The sequence below is a fragment of the Apteryx mantelli genome, unplaced genomic scaffold (assembly GCF_036417845.1).
Source record: "Apteryx mantelli isolate bAptMan1 unplaced genomic scaffold, bAptMan1.hap1 HAP1_SCAFFOLD_20, whole genome shotgun sequence".
Classification (NCBI taxonomy): domain Eukaryota; kingdom Metazoa; phylum Chordata; class Aves; order Apterygiformes; family Apterygidae; genus Apteryx; species Apteryx mantelli.
Genome location: NW_027118553.1, coordinates 14,946,778 through 14,963,695, shown reverse-complemented (window position 1 = coordinate 14,963,695; position 16,918 = coordinate 14,946,778). Strand labels below are relative to the sequence as shown.

Below are 16,918 nucleotides of genomic sequence, written 5' to 3'. Positions count from 1 at the left end.
TCCCTGGAGATCCCCTGAGCTCTCCTGGGAGCTCAGATTCCCCTCCAGAAGGATGGACGTCTCTCATCAGCACTGTCACCTGTGGGACAGCCTCAGGCAGGAAATTCAGAGACCGTTCATCAGCTCCACTGGCACTGGTCACCAACAGATGAACCCTGCATCCAGCTATCAGTCCCTAACAGATCACATGTAGACTCTGAGCTTGTCCCCTGCATCCCATAGAGGTCACAAGCAGAGCAGCAGGCCCTTCTATGGTGCAATGTCTTTGGGCGTCTTTTTGACTGCAGCTTCTGAAGAAAGGCCAGACTTCAGGCACATGATGGAGGGGATCCCCTTTTATTATAGCAATGTTCTTGTGCAGGCCAGGTCTGCCCTAAATGCACCCAATGCCTGGTCCTGCCTGAGCTCACAGGAATGCACAGGGAAGCACAAACCTACCACCAGCACATTACAAGAGCACTGAGCACTGAGGCCATAAAAATGCATCAGGGCAGGGCAGTGTGGAAATAAGGAGAAAAGCCCTGAAAAGAGAAAGTCCTGTTGCTGTTGGTGGACGTGTCTCCAAGAAAGCTGCAGGACACACGCAAAGGCTGCAGTGAGGAATTGTCTGCTGTGGCAGTGGGGGAATGGTCCTGAGGAACAGAGGGTCTGTCCCCACAGACTTCGTCCAAACTCTCCTCTTTTCCACTTTTGCTCTGCTTGGTGTGTTGGAACGCTGTAGAGGGAAGGGACCAGCCCATGGTGACAGCCGGCTGCCACCCTCACAGGAGAGGGGTTTGAGATCATACCTTGACTGTGGCCACAGGAGCTGAGCTCTCCTAGTGGACACGGGACCCATGGTCTCCCCACGCCTCTGCTTGTCTGAGCCTGACTCTGTGCCCCTGAGCTCCCTTAGTGTCTGCACCAAAAGAGACACTGCAAAGTGACACGTGACACAAGTGGCACAAAGCAAAATATGTTTTCTTTTAGGAGAATGTAACAGAAAAAAGTAAGTAGGAAAGAAAGATATCAGCAACACATAGGTATGTTGCCAAATACCCTGGGAATGAGGAGCAGATGCACATGGGAGAGTTACTGGTGCTGACATTGTACCTACTGAACCAGTTTCCTCAGTGCGTCTTTGAGCTCCTTGTTCCTCATGCTGTAGATGAGGGGGTTCACTGCTGGAGGCACCACCGAGTACAGAACAGCCACTACCAGATCCAGAGCTGGGGAGGAGATGGAGGGGGGCTTCAGGCAGGCAAACATGGCCGTGCTGATAAACAGGGAGACCACGGCCAGGTGAGGCAGGCACATGGAAAAGGCTTTGTGTCGTCCCTGCTCAGAGGGAATCCTCAGCACAGCAGAGAAGATCTGCACATAGGACAGCACAATGAAAACGAAACACGCAAACATTAAACAGACAGTAACCACAAGAAGCCGAGCTTCCCTGAGGTAGGAGTCAGAGCAGGCGAGCTTGAAGATCTCAGGAGCTTCACAGAAAAACTGGTCTACCACGTTGCCTTTGCAGAGTGGTATTGAAAATGTGTTAGCAGTGTGCAGCACAGCATTGAGGAAACCACTGCCCCAGGCAGCTGCTGCCATTTGGACAGAAGCTCTGCTGCCCATGATGGTCCCATAGTGCAGGGGCTCGCAGATGGCAACGTAGCGGTCATAGGCCATGACAGTGAGGAGATAATACTCAGCCAAAACGAAAAACACAAAGAAAAAGAGCTGGAAAACACATCCGAAATAGGAAATGGCCCTTGTGTCCCACAGGGAATTGGCCATGGATTTGGAGACAACGACAGAGATGGTGCCAAGGTCGAGGAGGGAGAGGTTGAGGAGGAAGAAGTACATGGGGGTGTGGAGGTGGTGGTCGCAGGCTACAGCTGTGATGATGAGTCCGTTGCCCAGGAGGGCAGCCAGGTAGATGCCCAGGAAGAGCGAGAAGTGCAAGAGCTGCAGCTCCCGTGTGTCTGCAAATGCCAGGAGGAGGAACTCATTGAAGGAGCTGCTGTTGGACATTTGCTCCTCTGGGGCACAGGGGAACTGTCCGAGGAAGAAGACATATTGACAAATTAGGGCAGACTTCTCTGAGCAAAAATTTCTCATAACCTCCCCCAAACACACACACGTTACTTCTCCCCATCTCAGCAGCAGTGTCATTGAGCTCTGTGGCTTTACCTCTGGTTTGCGCTGGCCAAGTTTGCGATGAGGAGCAGGGCCCTCTGCCCTCTGCTCCAGAGGAGTCAGCCCTGACCGACAGCACTGTGGACATGGGAACAGAGGTGACTACACTGTTATATTCCCAGTTCCTGTCAGATTTCATCCACTCATAATGTTGAAGGCATTTTCAGCATCTTCACTCCCACTTCTAAAGAATGTGGGTTCATGAATAGTTTTAAGGCTTCTTTGGTTTTCTTTAGCTGACCCTGTCACACCTGAGGAGGATTCCTGGAGGTAGAAATCCTCAGCATTGCTGCTGCACTCAGAGAGAGCAGCTGTGATTCTGGAGAGGCAAAAGGATTCACTCTGGCTTGAGTGCAGAAGGAGCAGAGCTGGCCTGTCCAGCTGCCTTGTTCCCAGCTGCCCTGTGCTCGCACCTCGGAGGTGAAAGGACAGTTGCATTCATGTTACCCAAAAAAGAAATGATACTGTGGAGAGCAGAGGAATGCACTTGCAAAGTGCCCATCAGCACTCTTTCTGAGGGAATGTGAGGCAGGTCTCAGCCCTCCCCTTCTAGCCAGCAACACATCGGGCTCCTTCCAGCTGCCCACATCCAGCCACCCAGCAGCATATCTCAGCGTGACCTCAGGATCTAGGTGGCTTCTCCCTGGGGCACCTAGATATCATGCAGCTGAAATGGGAGAGTTGTGTCCTTGTGGAGGGCAGCTTGCAGCCCAGCCAGAAACACCAGGGAAATGGCGGAATGTCCTAAGGATGGGGTGTCCTGATGAGAGAGTTGGCTCATTCCCAGACCCCCACACTGCATTGCATGGAGACCCACAGGTTAGAGGGGCACTTGGGCACCTCACTGTCAAGGACACATCTGCATGGCAGGACCTGCAGGGTCAGTGTCTGAACTGCATCAGAAAGCCCCCTGCCCAGAGAGTCCAACGGGAAGCACAAGGACAGCATGGGCAGGTGGGAAACATGGAGCAATACCATGATATTTGTGGTGAGGGAGGCAGGGACAGGGAGGAACAGAGGGGCACTCACGAGTGTCTCCTCTCCTGCATGTCCGGCTGCTGAGGAAATGACTCCTGCCCTGCACCCCACAGCCTTGAGAGCAGAGGGCTGTGCTGGCTGGGAGAGGAGGGGAAGCGTTGGAGTTGATAGTTTCCTCTCACACTCTGACCATGACTCTGCTGCCTGGAGCTGTCCCTGCGGGGAGCTGTTTCTCTCTCCCCACGTCGCTCCCCTCTCAGTGCTCACAGACACCATCCCACCCACTGGGTGCTCAGCTCTGCCCTGCAGAAACCTCCTGGGTGAAGGATGCTGCCCAGGGGCACCTCCATGTCTGCAGGTGCTATGGAGCAGGTGAGAGAAACCTTGCTGAGGCTGGAAAGGTGATGCTGGCTCTGTCCTTAGGCTGAGGGGTGGATGAAGGCATTTGCTGAGTCCCTCCCAGAACTGATCCTCTCAGTGTCACTGTTTTGGAGCCTCCGTGCCCTGTCTAAACCTGACAGATCCAATCCCATTTCACTCCACCCAAACAGAAAAGAACTGAAAGCACAGACTCATGACAGCTCCTTCTCTTCCAGGTATCCCCTGCCTTGGCATTCCTGTTGAAAAGTCTCCTCCGGATATGTTCCCCAGCCCTGACCCACACAGCAGCCTCTCAGTTGGAGAAAGTACCTGCCCTGACAGGGATCTCTCCTCACATCCAGAGCTTCTCCCTGCAGCACCATGGGGAGCTCCCCGGGCAGGCAGGCTGAGTGCTGACCCTTGCAGGTGGCAGAGTCACTGCCCTGGGCACACAGCTCCCTGGGGCACAGGGACACTGCTCTGAAGTACAGTCCGTGCAGACATGTGTGCACACCCCAGCTTCACACCCCTGCAGCCATCCCTGGAAGAAAGGAGCAGGATGCCCTGTCCCTGTGACGGTGTGGCTGGGAATCCCTGCTCTGCAAAGTCTCCCCATCCTCCGCACTGGAGAAGTTGGGAGAGCAATCTTTAAAAAAAGTGTCATAGGATGGACTGGGTTCAGAAGACCACTCCAGGAACCACAGTAGTATTGCCCTGCAGCCAGAGACTTACCGTGCAAAAGGCTGTGAAGATTTCTCCCACAATGAGCTCTCCTCCGGCCTCCCACTCCACACTGCCTTTCACTTCTCTCTGCCTTCTCTCATCTCATGTCAGCAGCAGCAGGCAGTGCCCGGAGCCCTGTTGCTCTTTGCAGAGGAGCTGCTCCTGGACACGGCTGTCTCTGGGCAGTGCAGACAGGTTGCCATGATTTCCCTCTGTCCCCAAGGCCTGGCCCCTCTCAGGAGCAGAGGCCCAGCTGAAGGCATGAATTTCTCTTTCCCCTGTGCTCCCTCCTCCTGGGAAATGTTCCCTGAAGTAGACTAAAATAACCAGCTATTTTCCTTTTCTAAAGAGTGCAGAGAGACAGATTCCAGCATTGTAATTTATTTCATCAGAGGATGGCTATCTATGAAAGGTGGAAATGTCCCACTCTGGAAGCCCCGATTCCCATCTCCTAACTAGGCAGGACAGCTGGACGGGGACAAGAAGGGAGCTCATTGACACATTATTCAGATGGTGATTCAGATGAGTCAATCTGGGCATCTCATGCCTATACAGAAGACCTTGGGATTGAGTGGGATTCAGATCCCTCCCGTGAACTCCACACACTCACAGGAGGTGGGATTCTCCTTCCCAAAACTGAAGTGAGCACAACACAGAGGTCTGCATGGGAGCTCTTTGTCTAAGCTGCCATTGTAATCACTGGAGATGGAGGATGAGAGTCAGTTGCTCACACACAAACACCTGGGGACAGCTGAAGAGACAGAGGTGTTTGAAGGCATGTGCCAGTGTCTGCTTGCTCTGATGGAGCAACTGGGAGACCCACATCCTTCTGGAGCATGAGGTGGGGGCCAGGTGGGGAATTTCCTTGGCCATCTGAAATGACACTAGATGCCCACTACAACTAGAGCCCCACTCACTATGAAGCTGAGACAGATGAAGATCCCAATGTTACAAACAGCTATAGTAGTTCAGTGCAGACACTTGATCTAATGACAGAGAAATAGGCTGGCAGGGCCATTTCAGATGCCTGGGGTGTCCAGCACAACCACATGTTTCTAGCAGATACGTTATGAGACCTAAAATAAAACCATGCCCCTTTGGAGTGATTGCTGGGCAAGGGCCCCAGGGCATCTTGCCTTTCCTACATGTGCCCAGACAAATGACAAACTGCCTTTAGGGAAAGTCCACCCCATCTACATCCATGTGTGCTGCATAAATGGGAGGCACATCACAGCAAGGTCTCTGCTCTAGTCCCTGCACTCTCAAACCCTTCTAGCTCTCCTCCTCCTGAACCTCTTCTCACCCCGCAATATGATATGAACAGGAACTAGGCTAATGATGTCCTCAGGGTGGCTGGATCACAGGCTGCCCAGGTCCAGGGACTTCTTCAGTGCAACCTTGTCCTGCCTGGAGATGGATTCACTTCTTTCACAGGCTCCATGGTGCTACAAATCAGCTTAGGCAGCAATCCCCTCTCCTGCCATTTTGACACAGCTCATCTCTTTTTCTCCCTGGCCTTGGGCACTGCAGGCTTTGCTCTCCTAGTGGGAACCTCCTTTCACCATTACAGACGAGCACAATGCCTAGTGCAGGACAACAATATGGTTAGGTAAATCATTAATGAGCAACTGGATTGATTGCCTTCTCTGACAAAAGGCCTGCTCTTGTGGAGGAGAAGAGAGTAGTAGATGTCCAGTAGACATGCAGATGGGCAGAAAGCTGGTTGGATGATGGAGCTCAGAGGGGTTTCATGAATGGGTCATGCTTGACCAGGAAGCCAGGTAAAGGTGGGGTATGCAGGGGTCTACCCCACATCCTGTCCTCTTTGAAAGGCTCATCAGCAGGGCAGAACAACACGTGCATCAGGACAGGCAGAGACCTGACCGGAAGAGGAGTGACCCCAAGGAGAAGGCCCTGGACGTTACGAGGGGTGCCATAAAAGCCAGTGGTGCATGCTCACCACAAAGGAGGCCAGCTGCATACAGGACGGCATTAGGAAGAGCGTGGCCACCCAGGCAAGGGCAGTTCTTATCCCCCTCCACTCAGCACTCATGTGGCCACATGTCTGGAACAGTGTGTCCCTGTGTGGTACGCCCAGTGCTGGAGGAATGGGGAGCAACTGAAGAGGGTGCAGAGGAGGTCTGCCAAGATGGCATTGGGGGCCTGAAGCACATGGCCTGTATGGAGAGGTTGAGGGACCTGGGCTGCTTTAGCCTGCTGAAGTGGAGGCTAAGGCCAATACAGTAGTCACCTGTGACTGCCTGTGACAAGGCAGTTTCAGAGATGAAGGAGCTTTTCTTGGTAGTGGGAAGCAGCATGAGAAGGGGAAAGAGCCACAAAGTGCATCTTGAGAGGTTCAGACTGCACTTCAGGTAACAAGAATGTCACTCATAGGGTAGTGCTGTGGTGCAAGAGGACACCCAGAGGGACTCCGTGATCAGCCCCTTGCCTTTTGTTTCAAGGATCAGCCAGCAAGGACAGAGGGATGTCAGTGAAGGTGGGGAGATCGTGCAGTGAGAGCAAGGTGGGAAGCAGGTTGGGTGTCTACAGGCTGCAGGGAAACAGGTGCAGCTTTGGGACCGCATAGGACAGTCTGTGGTGCAGATGACCGAGGGCAATGCCAAGGCTGAAAGCCTCCAACAGAACTGAGGTCTTTGTCCCATTTGCTATGGCTAGTGTCTCTGCCACCGAGGACTACGGGAAGATGATGTTTCCTTACAGCACTGTGGCCTTGCTGTCTTCTCACCTCCACGGAGCCCAGGAGGTGCTGTATCATTGTCCTGCACTAGGCATTGTGCTACCACCCACCCCGACACTGCCCCCAGGAAGAGACCTGAGCAAAGTTGTGAGGGAAAGGATCACCCTACCCAGGGGCTGGCTGTGGGGCTTGGCCACTCTGCTTGATAACACACATCAAGGTTGGCTTGGCATCACAGCCACCCTCGCATTGCCTTTGCCTACCTGCAATCAGGGCCTCCAACTTTCTGCTCTAATCAGCCACCAGGGAGCTTTTGTTGGTAATGGCCCTCATTGGGACCCATTAACGCTCCAGGAAACTTGGGGATTTGCTTCTGACGTAAAGTTCATGAGAGGTTTCTTCAGTCTCCTCTCAGCATTGGAGGTTCATGGACTCAGCACCAAATACACCCAAGGGGTCATTAAAATGCAAAAACCCCTAAGGAGCCATGCCTAAGGAGCCATGACTCTTGCCATAATTTTCTTCAGCTCTTCAATTCTTGTGCTGTGGCTAATTGGAGAGGTTTCAGCAGTGTATTTACAAGAGGAAGATTTCAATGAGCATCAAAAAAAAAAAAAAGGATTTCTGCTTTTAAAGGTTTCCTTATTTTTCAGCTTACAAACTAGGGTGATATCCTTATGTCTCCTAATGAAGTCTGGACATGTAGGAAAAGCACCAACCTGCAGGTCAGACATCCATGCAAAATATTGCTCTCCTCCTCCCCAGCCCTGCCACTTCTCTCATCAGCCACTGGGGACTTAGATCACTCTTGTTCAAATCGAACCTTTTGCCACTCGAGGCTGCAGCTGAATGTTACAGCTCATGTGCACCAATTCCCACCTGCTTTCCTTAGAGAACTAGCTGCAAACAGGCACAGAAGGATTTGTCTTAATTGCCATCAAACAAAAATAAACTTGATCCAGCGTCATAAGAAGTAAAATACACTCCTCAACTGTATGTCAAGTCCAAGGTGCCTCCAGTGAGATCCACAGTCTACAAGGAATAACCTTCCTTGAAATGTTCTTCACAAAGAGATAGGAAAGGCTGGATAAACACACAGTGAAGGAGTTGGTTGAAGAGACAATTAGGCTGCTGAAAGATGAGGCAAGCTTCAGACTCCCTGTAGCTCAAAGCAAAAATAGAGAGTTGTGAAGTATCTAAACTGTAAAGAGTAAGGGGAGGAGGAAGACTGGGAAACTATGGAAAGTGCATATGTCCACACCGTCTGATGCAAAATTGACTTTAGAAACGATCAGTTTAATCAGGGCATATGGAACTATGTGAAAGATTGGTGAGTTTAAAACCACAACATCACAGACAGAGCTGTGGCAACGCAAGTTAAGGGGCAGATCAACAGTTCTTCTCCTGAGATTCATGCCCTTCCTCAAAATTTCCATTATGTCATCATGGGAAAACATTGACATTTTATTAACATTATGCAGTCATTTCAGCTGATGAAAGTGGGCTCATATATTTATTTTTTTAACGTTGAAAACAGTTCTTCACCTTTCCAGGCAGAGCTCAGGTGTCCAACCACAAGCACCCAGTGGCACTTGGAGAGGCCCCAGTGTCTCTGAGGGACCTACCTGGGCCTGGCAGCTCTCACAGGGGACGTGCGGGAGACCGGAGCCCCTCGGAGCTGCAGAAGGAGGCTGGGCAGAAAGGACCAGGGCACCTGCAATGGCACCAGCCACCCATGACCCTGTGACTGCATCCCACCCCAGTTCTCAAAATCATTGTCCTTTTCAGACAGAAAGATAATGCATAATCTCCCCAAAAGACTAGTATTCTAAAACAAAAAAAGCCAAGAATAACAATAAGAACACAAAAGATTTAAAAGCTGGAAAATCTAATGAAACATTTCCTTGCTTTCAATCTTTGTCTTAATTTCTTTCTTGCTTCATTTTTAATGTCCTTTTCTAAACTTTTCTGTTATAATCAGGCCTGCACCACTAAACAGGATATTTCTGTGTCTCACACAGAGCCCGGTGCTCAGAAGACCACACCCTGCCCATGGCTGTCCGTGCCACTCTTCACTCTTTGCACAGAGGACGTCGCACTCTGAGGTGTCGGGCTCTCTCAACTGCTGAGGAAAACAGGGTGACCAGCTTCATCTATTTTTGGGTGTCCAAATTTGCACAAATCTCAACATACCCGTTTTAAGGCAGTATTTCAAAGGACTCTCTAAAATATCTTCAATGTAATAATTGACAAAAAAAAAATACTCGTTTCCAAAACTTCACATAGTTTTTATCATTGCCAAATATTTTTTATTTCTTATAAATTGGCAGCACCATGTTAATGCACTACAGGAATTAGTCTGTCTATGCAAGCATTAACATATATGCATATATAGATACACTCTTCATCAAAATACATCCGCTGGTATTTACTCTGCATGGAGAAACTTTGTTCTGAGGAACTACTTTCTTTAAATGGACATGTTTCAGATCTCTTCTTCTGCCTCTCTCTCCTTTCTTCTTCCTCGGCCTCTTCTCTCTTTACAGAGCTCTCCAGGGAATGGTGCACTGAATCACAGCGCTTAGGGTGGAACGAGACCTCTGGATGTCATCTAGTCCCAACCCCCCCAGTCAATGCAGAGGGAACTAGATGAGGTTGCCAAGGGGCTCCCCCCAGTCATGCATTGGCCACAAAGGTGCTGAGAGTGCGCTCCATCCACTGTGCAGGCCATTCATCAAGATGTTAAACAGTCCTGCCCCACATGGTGATCACTGAGGGATGCTGCTAGTAACCAGCTGCCACTTGGAACTTGTACCACTGATCACAGCATTTCAGCCTCATGGTCCAGCCAAACTTCCACCTGCCTTATGGTCCATTGATCTCGTGCAGATCTCAACAATTTGCCTCTAAGGAGACTCTGGGGGACTGTGTGAAAGGCCTTGCTAAGGTGAAGGTTCACAAAATGCCCTGCTTTCCCCTTGTGCACAAAGCCATTCATCTGATGGCAGAAGGCAATGGGGCTGGTCAGGCATGGTTTCCATTTCCCCTTGGTCAACGCATGCTGCCTCTTCCAGGCCTTGTCCTTCATAGGCTTGGAGATGGTTTCCAGGAGGATTTGCTCCATCCCCTTCCCAGGGACTGAGATGAAGATGATCAGCCTGCCCAGATCCTCCCTCTTGCACTTCTGCAAAATGGGTGCAATGTCTGCCTTTTCCCAGTCATCAGGAAGCTCCCTGATTACCCTGACCTTTAAAAGACGATCAACAGCAGCGTTGCAATGACTCTGGCCACCTCTCCCTGCACCCTGGGGTGCTCCCCATCTGGTCCCATGGATTTGTGTGTGCCCACTGGGCAAAAATCCTCCTCAGCTGCATCTTCCTCTACCATGGGTGAGCCTCTGCTAACACAGATGCTGCAAAAGGACTTGTGGGCCAGGGAGGCCTGGCAGTAGGCAACACCAGTGAAAGACAAGGTAAAAGAGGCAATGAGCTCCTCAGCCTTTCCCCTGTCTTTGTCACTACGTCCCCTGTCCCACTGAGCAGGGAGACCACATTTTCCTTGGCTGGCTGCCTTGTGTTGTCCATGTGCTTACAGAAGTCCTTCTGGTTGCCCCCCCCCACACCCCCATCCCTTGATAGCTCTAGCTCCAGCTCCAGCTCCAGCTCCAGCTCCAGCTCCAGCTGAGCTTTGGCTTGCGCAGCTCCATCTGTCCCACCACAGGTAATGCCTGTGTCTTCTTCTTGGGTAGCCCATTGCCCTTCCAGCCCTCTGTGCACTTCCTTCTGCCTTTTCAAGTCCTAAATCACAAAGTCCCTGCTCATCTGCGCCAGCCACAGGCCAGGCCCTGATGCACTTTCCTGAAGACTAGATTGTTCCTGTGCTTCGAGGACGTTGTCCCTGAGGATACAAGAGGGTTCCTTGGCTCCTCTGCCCTGCAGGGCAGTCACCCATGGGATCCTGACAAGCTGATCCTGAACAAGATGAAATCCTCTCTGCTGCAGCTCAGGGCGGTGATTTTGATATACCTCCTACCTCTCCACCTTCTCAAGGTCACTGCAGTGACAGACAACCTCCACATTCTCATCCCCATCCAGGCTGAGCTTCAGGCAGGAAAGAAAGGGCAGCATGGCACCATCTACAGAGAAGTGCAAACCACAGAGGTAGAGAACTCACCCTGCAGAAAAGCCTGCATTTCTCCCCTCACCACTGAGGGGATCCAGGCAAAGGACTTGTATGTGGTTAAAGGTGGATGCAAAGAACTTCGGGGGTAATGTAGATATGCCTGAGGCAGTGCCTCCCAGGCTGCTCTTACAGTCAACAAGGAAGAAGGAGGAGGTGTTCACCTGCCTTCTTTTGAATGGTCCAGAAAGCACAAGTGACTCCTGTCCCAGAGACATTTGCTCTGTGCTTGAAATGGGGCCTGAGGTCATAGGCTTTTAGGATAATTCAGGCTGAAGGGAGCACAGGAGGCCTGTAGCCCAACCTGCTGCTCAAAGCAGGGTCAGAAACCAAAAAACGTCCCTGCCAAAGGATTTCTGGGGTGATAGAGCAGGAGAAGACAGTAGAGACTTGACAGGTGGTATAAGTCCCATGGACAAAAGGGTTTCCTTTTTCCCTTTCTCCAGAGAATTAAATCCTCAGCTCTGCAGACAGAACAAGCTGGGACACTAACTTTGCCACTAACATGGAGGTGGAGAAGTTCCTGAGTCCCTTACAGATAGAGGCTGGTCCAAAGGCCAACACACCAATGGCACCAGACCCCCAGGCATGCCTGCCTTCTTGCTGGCCACCCTCCAGCCCCAGACAGGATGTGTGGAGGGAACAGAGTGGGGTGTGCAGCCTGCAGCTCTGGCCACCCAGCAGGTGTGGTGGGACCCTGCTCCTCTAGATGAGACTGGGCTCTCCTGCATTTCCCCAGTGGGAAGCCTGCGTCCCCTCTGGCTGGGAATACAGCCCGGCAGGGAGGGCCAGCATGGGAAACATGATCTCTGTTCCGGGGTGTGAAGAGAGAGGGGAGGGCAGAGGGGATCTGCTCATGCCCTGGCCAGGGATTCCCTCCCTGCAGCCAGTGCAGCCCTGCTGATGCCCTGTAACCCATGAGACCAGGAGATGGAACTCCAACCTCCTCTGGCTCTAAAGATTTCTCAGCCCTTCAGACCCAGGATGCAAAGCACCAGTCTGGGGACACCTCAGCAGTCGAAGGGGCTGAATGCCTGGCGTGTTCCTGAGAACTTTTCTGCAGTCTCCCAGCACTGCTTTGACTCCTGTTGCCCATGGAGCAGAGACTCCTTTGGAGGATGAACTCTCTCACTGTGTGACTCTGAGGACAGACTTGACCAGGCAGTACAAAGGCCAGCAAGGCCTCAACCCCACAGCAGTTTCCCCTGCCCAGGACTCCACTTTCCAGCCCCTTCCTCCTAGAGGATTTGGGTTGGGAAGGACCACCAGAGATCTGCAGGACCACGACCTGCTCTGGGCTCTAACTTTACAGTTAGATCAGGTTGGTAAGTGCTTTCTCCAGGAGTGTTTTTAAAGATCTCCTGGCCCCTGCCCCAGTGCTGCTTAACTATCATGATTATTTCTTTATTTTTTTCCCTCAACTCATTTGAAATTTCCCTTATTGCATCTTCTCCTTGTTCTCTCCTCCTTTCCTCCCCTTGGCCCCCAGCCACACCATCCCATCTACGTTGACCGATGACAATCACAGCCTCATCTCCAAGCACAGCCTTTCTGGGATCTCCTGGGAACACACTGGCAGGCTGTGGTGGCCAGCCCCAAGCAGAACTATGCACTGTGGGTCCCTACATGGTCTCAGAGGAGAGCGTATGGAGACATAACATGACCCAGGGCAGAGTCTGTAGGCTGACACCAGGGCAGAGCTGTGTTCAGCAGGGGTGAGGAGAGAAGACCTCCAGCAGCTCCAGCAATCACCTGGGCAGGGAGTGACACAGCCAACGGTGCTCCTGAGAGAGGACTGTGACACAGGAGAGGGGCACTGTGAGCTGTGGTGCAGGGCACCAACCATCTCTCCTGGGTCTGGGAGTCCTGACAGGCGGTGCTGATGGCTGCAACCACTGAGAGACCCTTGACCCTACAAGCAGCAGTGAGTCCCCTCCACAACTGTTGGGAGCTTCTGGAGTGTCATGGCTCACATCTGCACCCCATCCCTGAGCTGACCCAGCCCTTCTGCCCTGCATGTGGCCTCACAACCCCACTGTGCAGGCACCACACAGGACAGGGTGCATTCAGAGGTGGGGAAAAAGCCCCCAGCATGGTCACCATAACAGTCCTCAGTGCCCCATCCCCCATGGCCCTCCTCCCTGGCAGCTTCCCACCAGTCCACAGCCCCTGTCCCTGCCCAGGCCCAGCCCTGTCACCTTGGGCTTAGCAGAAGGCCATGTGTCTGCTGGTGCCTGGGCCCAGGGAGAGAGGCCAGGCAGGATGGCCATTCGCTCCCCCCATACAAGTCCTGAGCCCAGCAGGCAGATGGAGCTGGTCACATTCCAAGATCACCCCTCACCAACACCATGGGGAATGGCCAGTGCTGGAAATGGCTGGTACAAGTGGCTGGGTCTGGGAGGAGTTTCCTGGGACAGCATCTCCTCTCTGTTCATGCAACAACAAGGTGGGCTGGATCTGTGTTCTGACAGACCCTATATGAGGGCCCCCATGGGAGGAAGATGGTCCACAGGCGGAATAGATGGTCCCAGGACCTCCTCTGCATGCTCCCTGCCAGCCCTGCAGAGGACCCAGGAGAGGGTTCATCCTCCCAGGGCTCACAGCTGGATGCCCAGTCCTCCAGCTAGGCGTGGAGCCTTGTCTGGGGGTGACTTTTGGGGTAAGGACCAGTAGGCAGGGTGGGGGAGCAATTGTCTCAAGGACATGTGCTGGGGACAGGACCTCAGGCCAGGAGTTTTGGAGGAAGAGACCAGGCTTCAGGCACTGCACCAGGAAGAACCTACTTTATTACAGAGATGCTGTGATGGAATCAGCTCTGACCCAGTGTTGGACACAATTTCATATGGGCACCTGGTGAGAACGAGCAGTCTCAGTAAAAGTGGGATGAATCCAGGCAATTCTGTAGCAACATGATAACAAATGACAAAAACAACAGTAATAATAGTAATAATGAAAATAAAGTGAAGAAACAAAGCTCAGTCCTGGTACGGGACACAACGGGAGTCATTTGTGGAGAGAAATGACAATGTTTCCACTGCTGAAAACTGTCCATGACATAACTTTCCTCAGGGCATCTTTGAGCTCCCTGTTCCTCATGCTGTAGATGAGGGGGTTCACTGCTGGAGGCACCACTGAGTACAGAACAGCCACCACCAGATCCAGAGTTGGGGAGGAGAGGGAGGGGGGCTTCAGGTAGGCAAAGATGCCGGTGCTGACAAACAGGGAGACCACGGCCAGGTGAGGCAGGCACATGGAAAAGGCTTTGTGCCGGCCCTACTCAGAGGGGATCCTCAGCACAGCAGTGAAGATCTGCACATAGGACAGCACAATGAAAATGAAACACCCAAACGTTAAATAGCCACTAACCACAAGAAGCCCAATTTCCCTGAGGTAGGAGTCTGAGCAGGAGAGCTTGAGGATCTGTGGGATTTCACAGAAGAACTGGTCCACGACATTGCCTTGGCAGAGTGGCATTGAAAATGTGTTAGCAGTGTGTAGGGCAGCATGGAGAAAACCACTGGCCCAGGCAGCTACTGCCATTTTGACACAAGCTCTGCTGTCCATGATGGTCCCGTAGTGCAGGGGTTTGCACATGGCGACAAAGCGGTCATAGGCCATGACTGTGAGAAGAGAATACTCTCCTCCAAACAAGAAGACAACCAGGAAGACCTGGGCAGCGCAACCCGAGTAGGAAATGGCCCTGGTGTCCCTCAGGGAATTGGCCATGGATTTGGGGACAGTGGTGGAGATGGCGCCGAGGTCAAGGAGGGAGAGGTTGAGGAGGAAGAAGTACATGGGGGTGTGGAGGTGGTGGTCGCAGGCTACAGCTGTGATGATGAGGCCATTGCTCAGGAGGGCAGCCAGGTAGATGCCCAGGAAGAGCGAGAAGTGCAAGAGCTGCAGATCCCGTGTGTCTGCAAATGCCAGGAGGAGGAACTCATTGAGGGAGCTGCTGTTGGGCATTTGCTCTCTCTGGGCACAGGTGGACTGTCCAAAGAGGAAAAGACATTGAGAAGTTAGGAGACACTTTTCAAGCAAAAAAACCCTCCCAGATATTCCAGTTCTCATGCAACCCCCCACATTGCCTCTCTCTATACTGAAAGGATCTGTGCACAGCTCCCTTTCTTGAGCTCCACTTTGCACTGCTTGGGTTTGCTGTGAGGAGCAGGGGCCTCTGCCCATGGGCTCCAGAGAAGTCCGTCCTGCTGTACAGTAGTGGGAATTGGGAAATGGGGGTGACTAGCCTTGACATTCAGTTTCTGTCAGGTGAAACTCACTGGGCATGTGGAAGGGCTTTTCAGCATCTTCATGTCCACTTCTAAAGAATGAGGTCTGAGGAACAGAATTTTAGGGATTTTATAGGAAGTTTATTTTCTTTTAGATGTCCTTGTCACCCCTGCAGAGTGTTCCTCAAAAGCAGAAATCCTTGGCATTTCCACTGTGAGTCCTGAGAGAAAAGCATCCACTGTCCCTTGTGTCTTGTTCCTACCTGTCCAGCACTCACACCTCTTTGAGCTGGAGGATGATGTTAAATTAAAAAGAAACCAGCCTCTGCTGAGAGCAGACGAGTCCAGTTTCAAAGTGCAGATCTCCAAACTTCTCACTCTTTCCCCAGGCACCAGAAGGAGGTCTCCACACTCCCCTTCTAGGCAAGGACACACAGGCCTCTTTTCAGATGCCCATTTACAGCCTCCCACCACCAGCTCCATACTCTCAGCAGCTCTGCACCTTCTTCATTTGTCTCTCAGATATCACACAGGTGCTATGAGACAGCAGTGCCTTTCTGGAGGGCAGCTCGCAGCCTGGCAGGACACCACAGGGAAACAGTCAAAGGACCGTTAGAACTGAAGATGGGCTCTGCTTAAGGGAGAGTCCGCTCATTTCCCAACCCCATGGACTGCATTTCCTGGAGCCGCACAGGTTAGAAGGGGTTGGGGAAATCTCATTCCCAAGCAGACCCCTCTGTTCCACAACTTGCAGCATTGGTGTCTGAACTGCAGCTGAAAACTCTGAAACCCAGGGAGCCTGAGAGAAGAACAGGAGCATCATGGAGCGGAGAGGAAACAAGGAGCAGCACCATGATCCTGCTGCCAAGGGAGGCAAGGAGAGAGAGACAGACGGGCACTCAGGAAAGCCCTCACCTTACCCACATGGGCATGCTGCCTCACAGACAGTGACATCGCAGGGCAGTCACTCTCAGCCCCTTTGTTGGGCAGCAGGAAATGGGCCTGTGGCAGGAGAGAGGCCCCTCTCCTCTGCTGGAGGTCTGGCTGCAGAGGAGGCAGCTCATGCCCTGGACTCCATGGCTGTCAGGGCAGAGGCTCTGCTGGGTCACAGAGGAGACACAGGGGGAGCTTGCTCAGAGGAAGGTGCCTGCATTGCAGGGACTCACCATGACTTGCCCAAATCCATCAGCCCATGATTTTTCTGTTAGCAATTCCCTCTCTTTTCCTGCCCAGTTTTGCTCCCTGGAGCTGTCCCTGCTGCCTGCAGCTTTCTCTGTCCCAGCATCGCTTCTCTATCGGTGCTCACAGCCTCTGTCCCACCCTCTGTGTGCTCAGGTCTCCCCTGCAGAAACCTTCCAGGACTGAGACCTGGGCAGGGGCATCTCTGTGCTTGCAGGTCCTAAGCAGCAGGTCACATAAACCCTGAGCAAGCCATGAAGGTGATACTGGTGTTGCTGTAGGTGGAGGTGGGGTTGAAGGGGTTTGCTGAGCTTTCTCACAGACCTGTTGAACTCTGAGAGTGAAGGTTTGTGAGTCCCAGTCCCTTGACAAACCAGCAAATTCTTTCCTTTTTCCTCCCTGC

General features: G+C 52.3%; 1 protein-coding gene across 1 annotated transcript in view; it reads right to left on the bottom strand.

The window, feature by feature from the left end:
• Nucleotides 1–16,918, bottom strand: part of LOC136996048 (olfactory receptor 14A16-like) — an 83,237-nt gene that overhangs the window by 17,742 nt on the left and 48,577 nt on the right. The window lies entirely within an intron of this gene.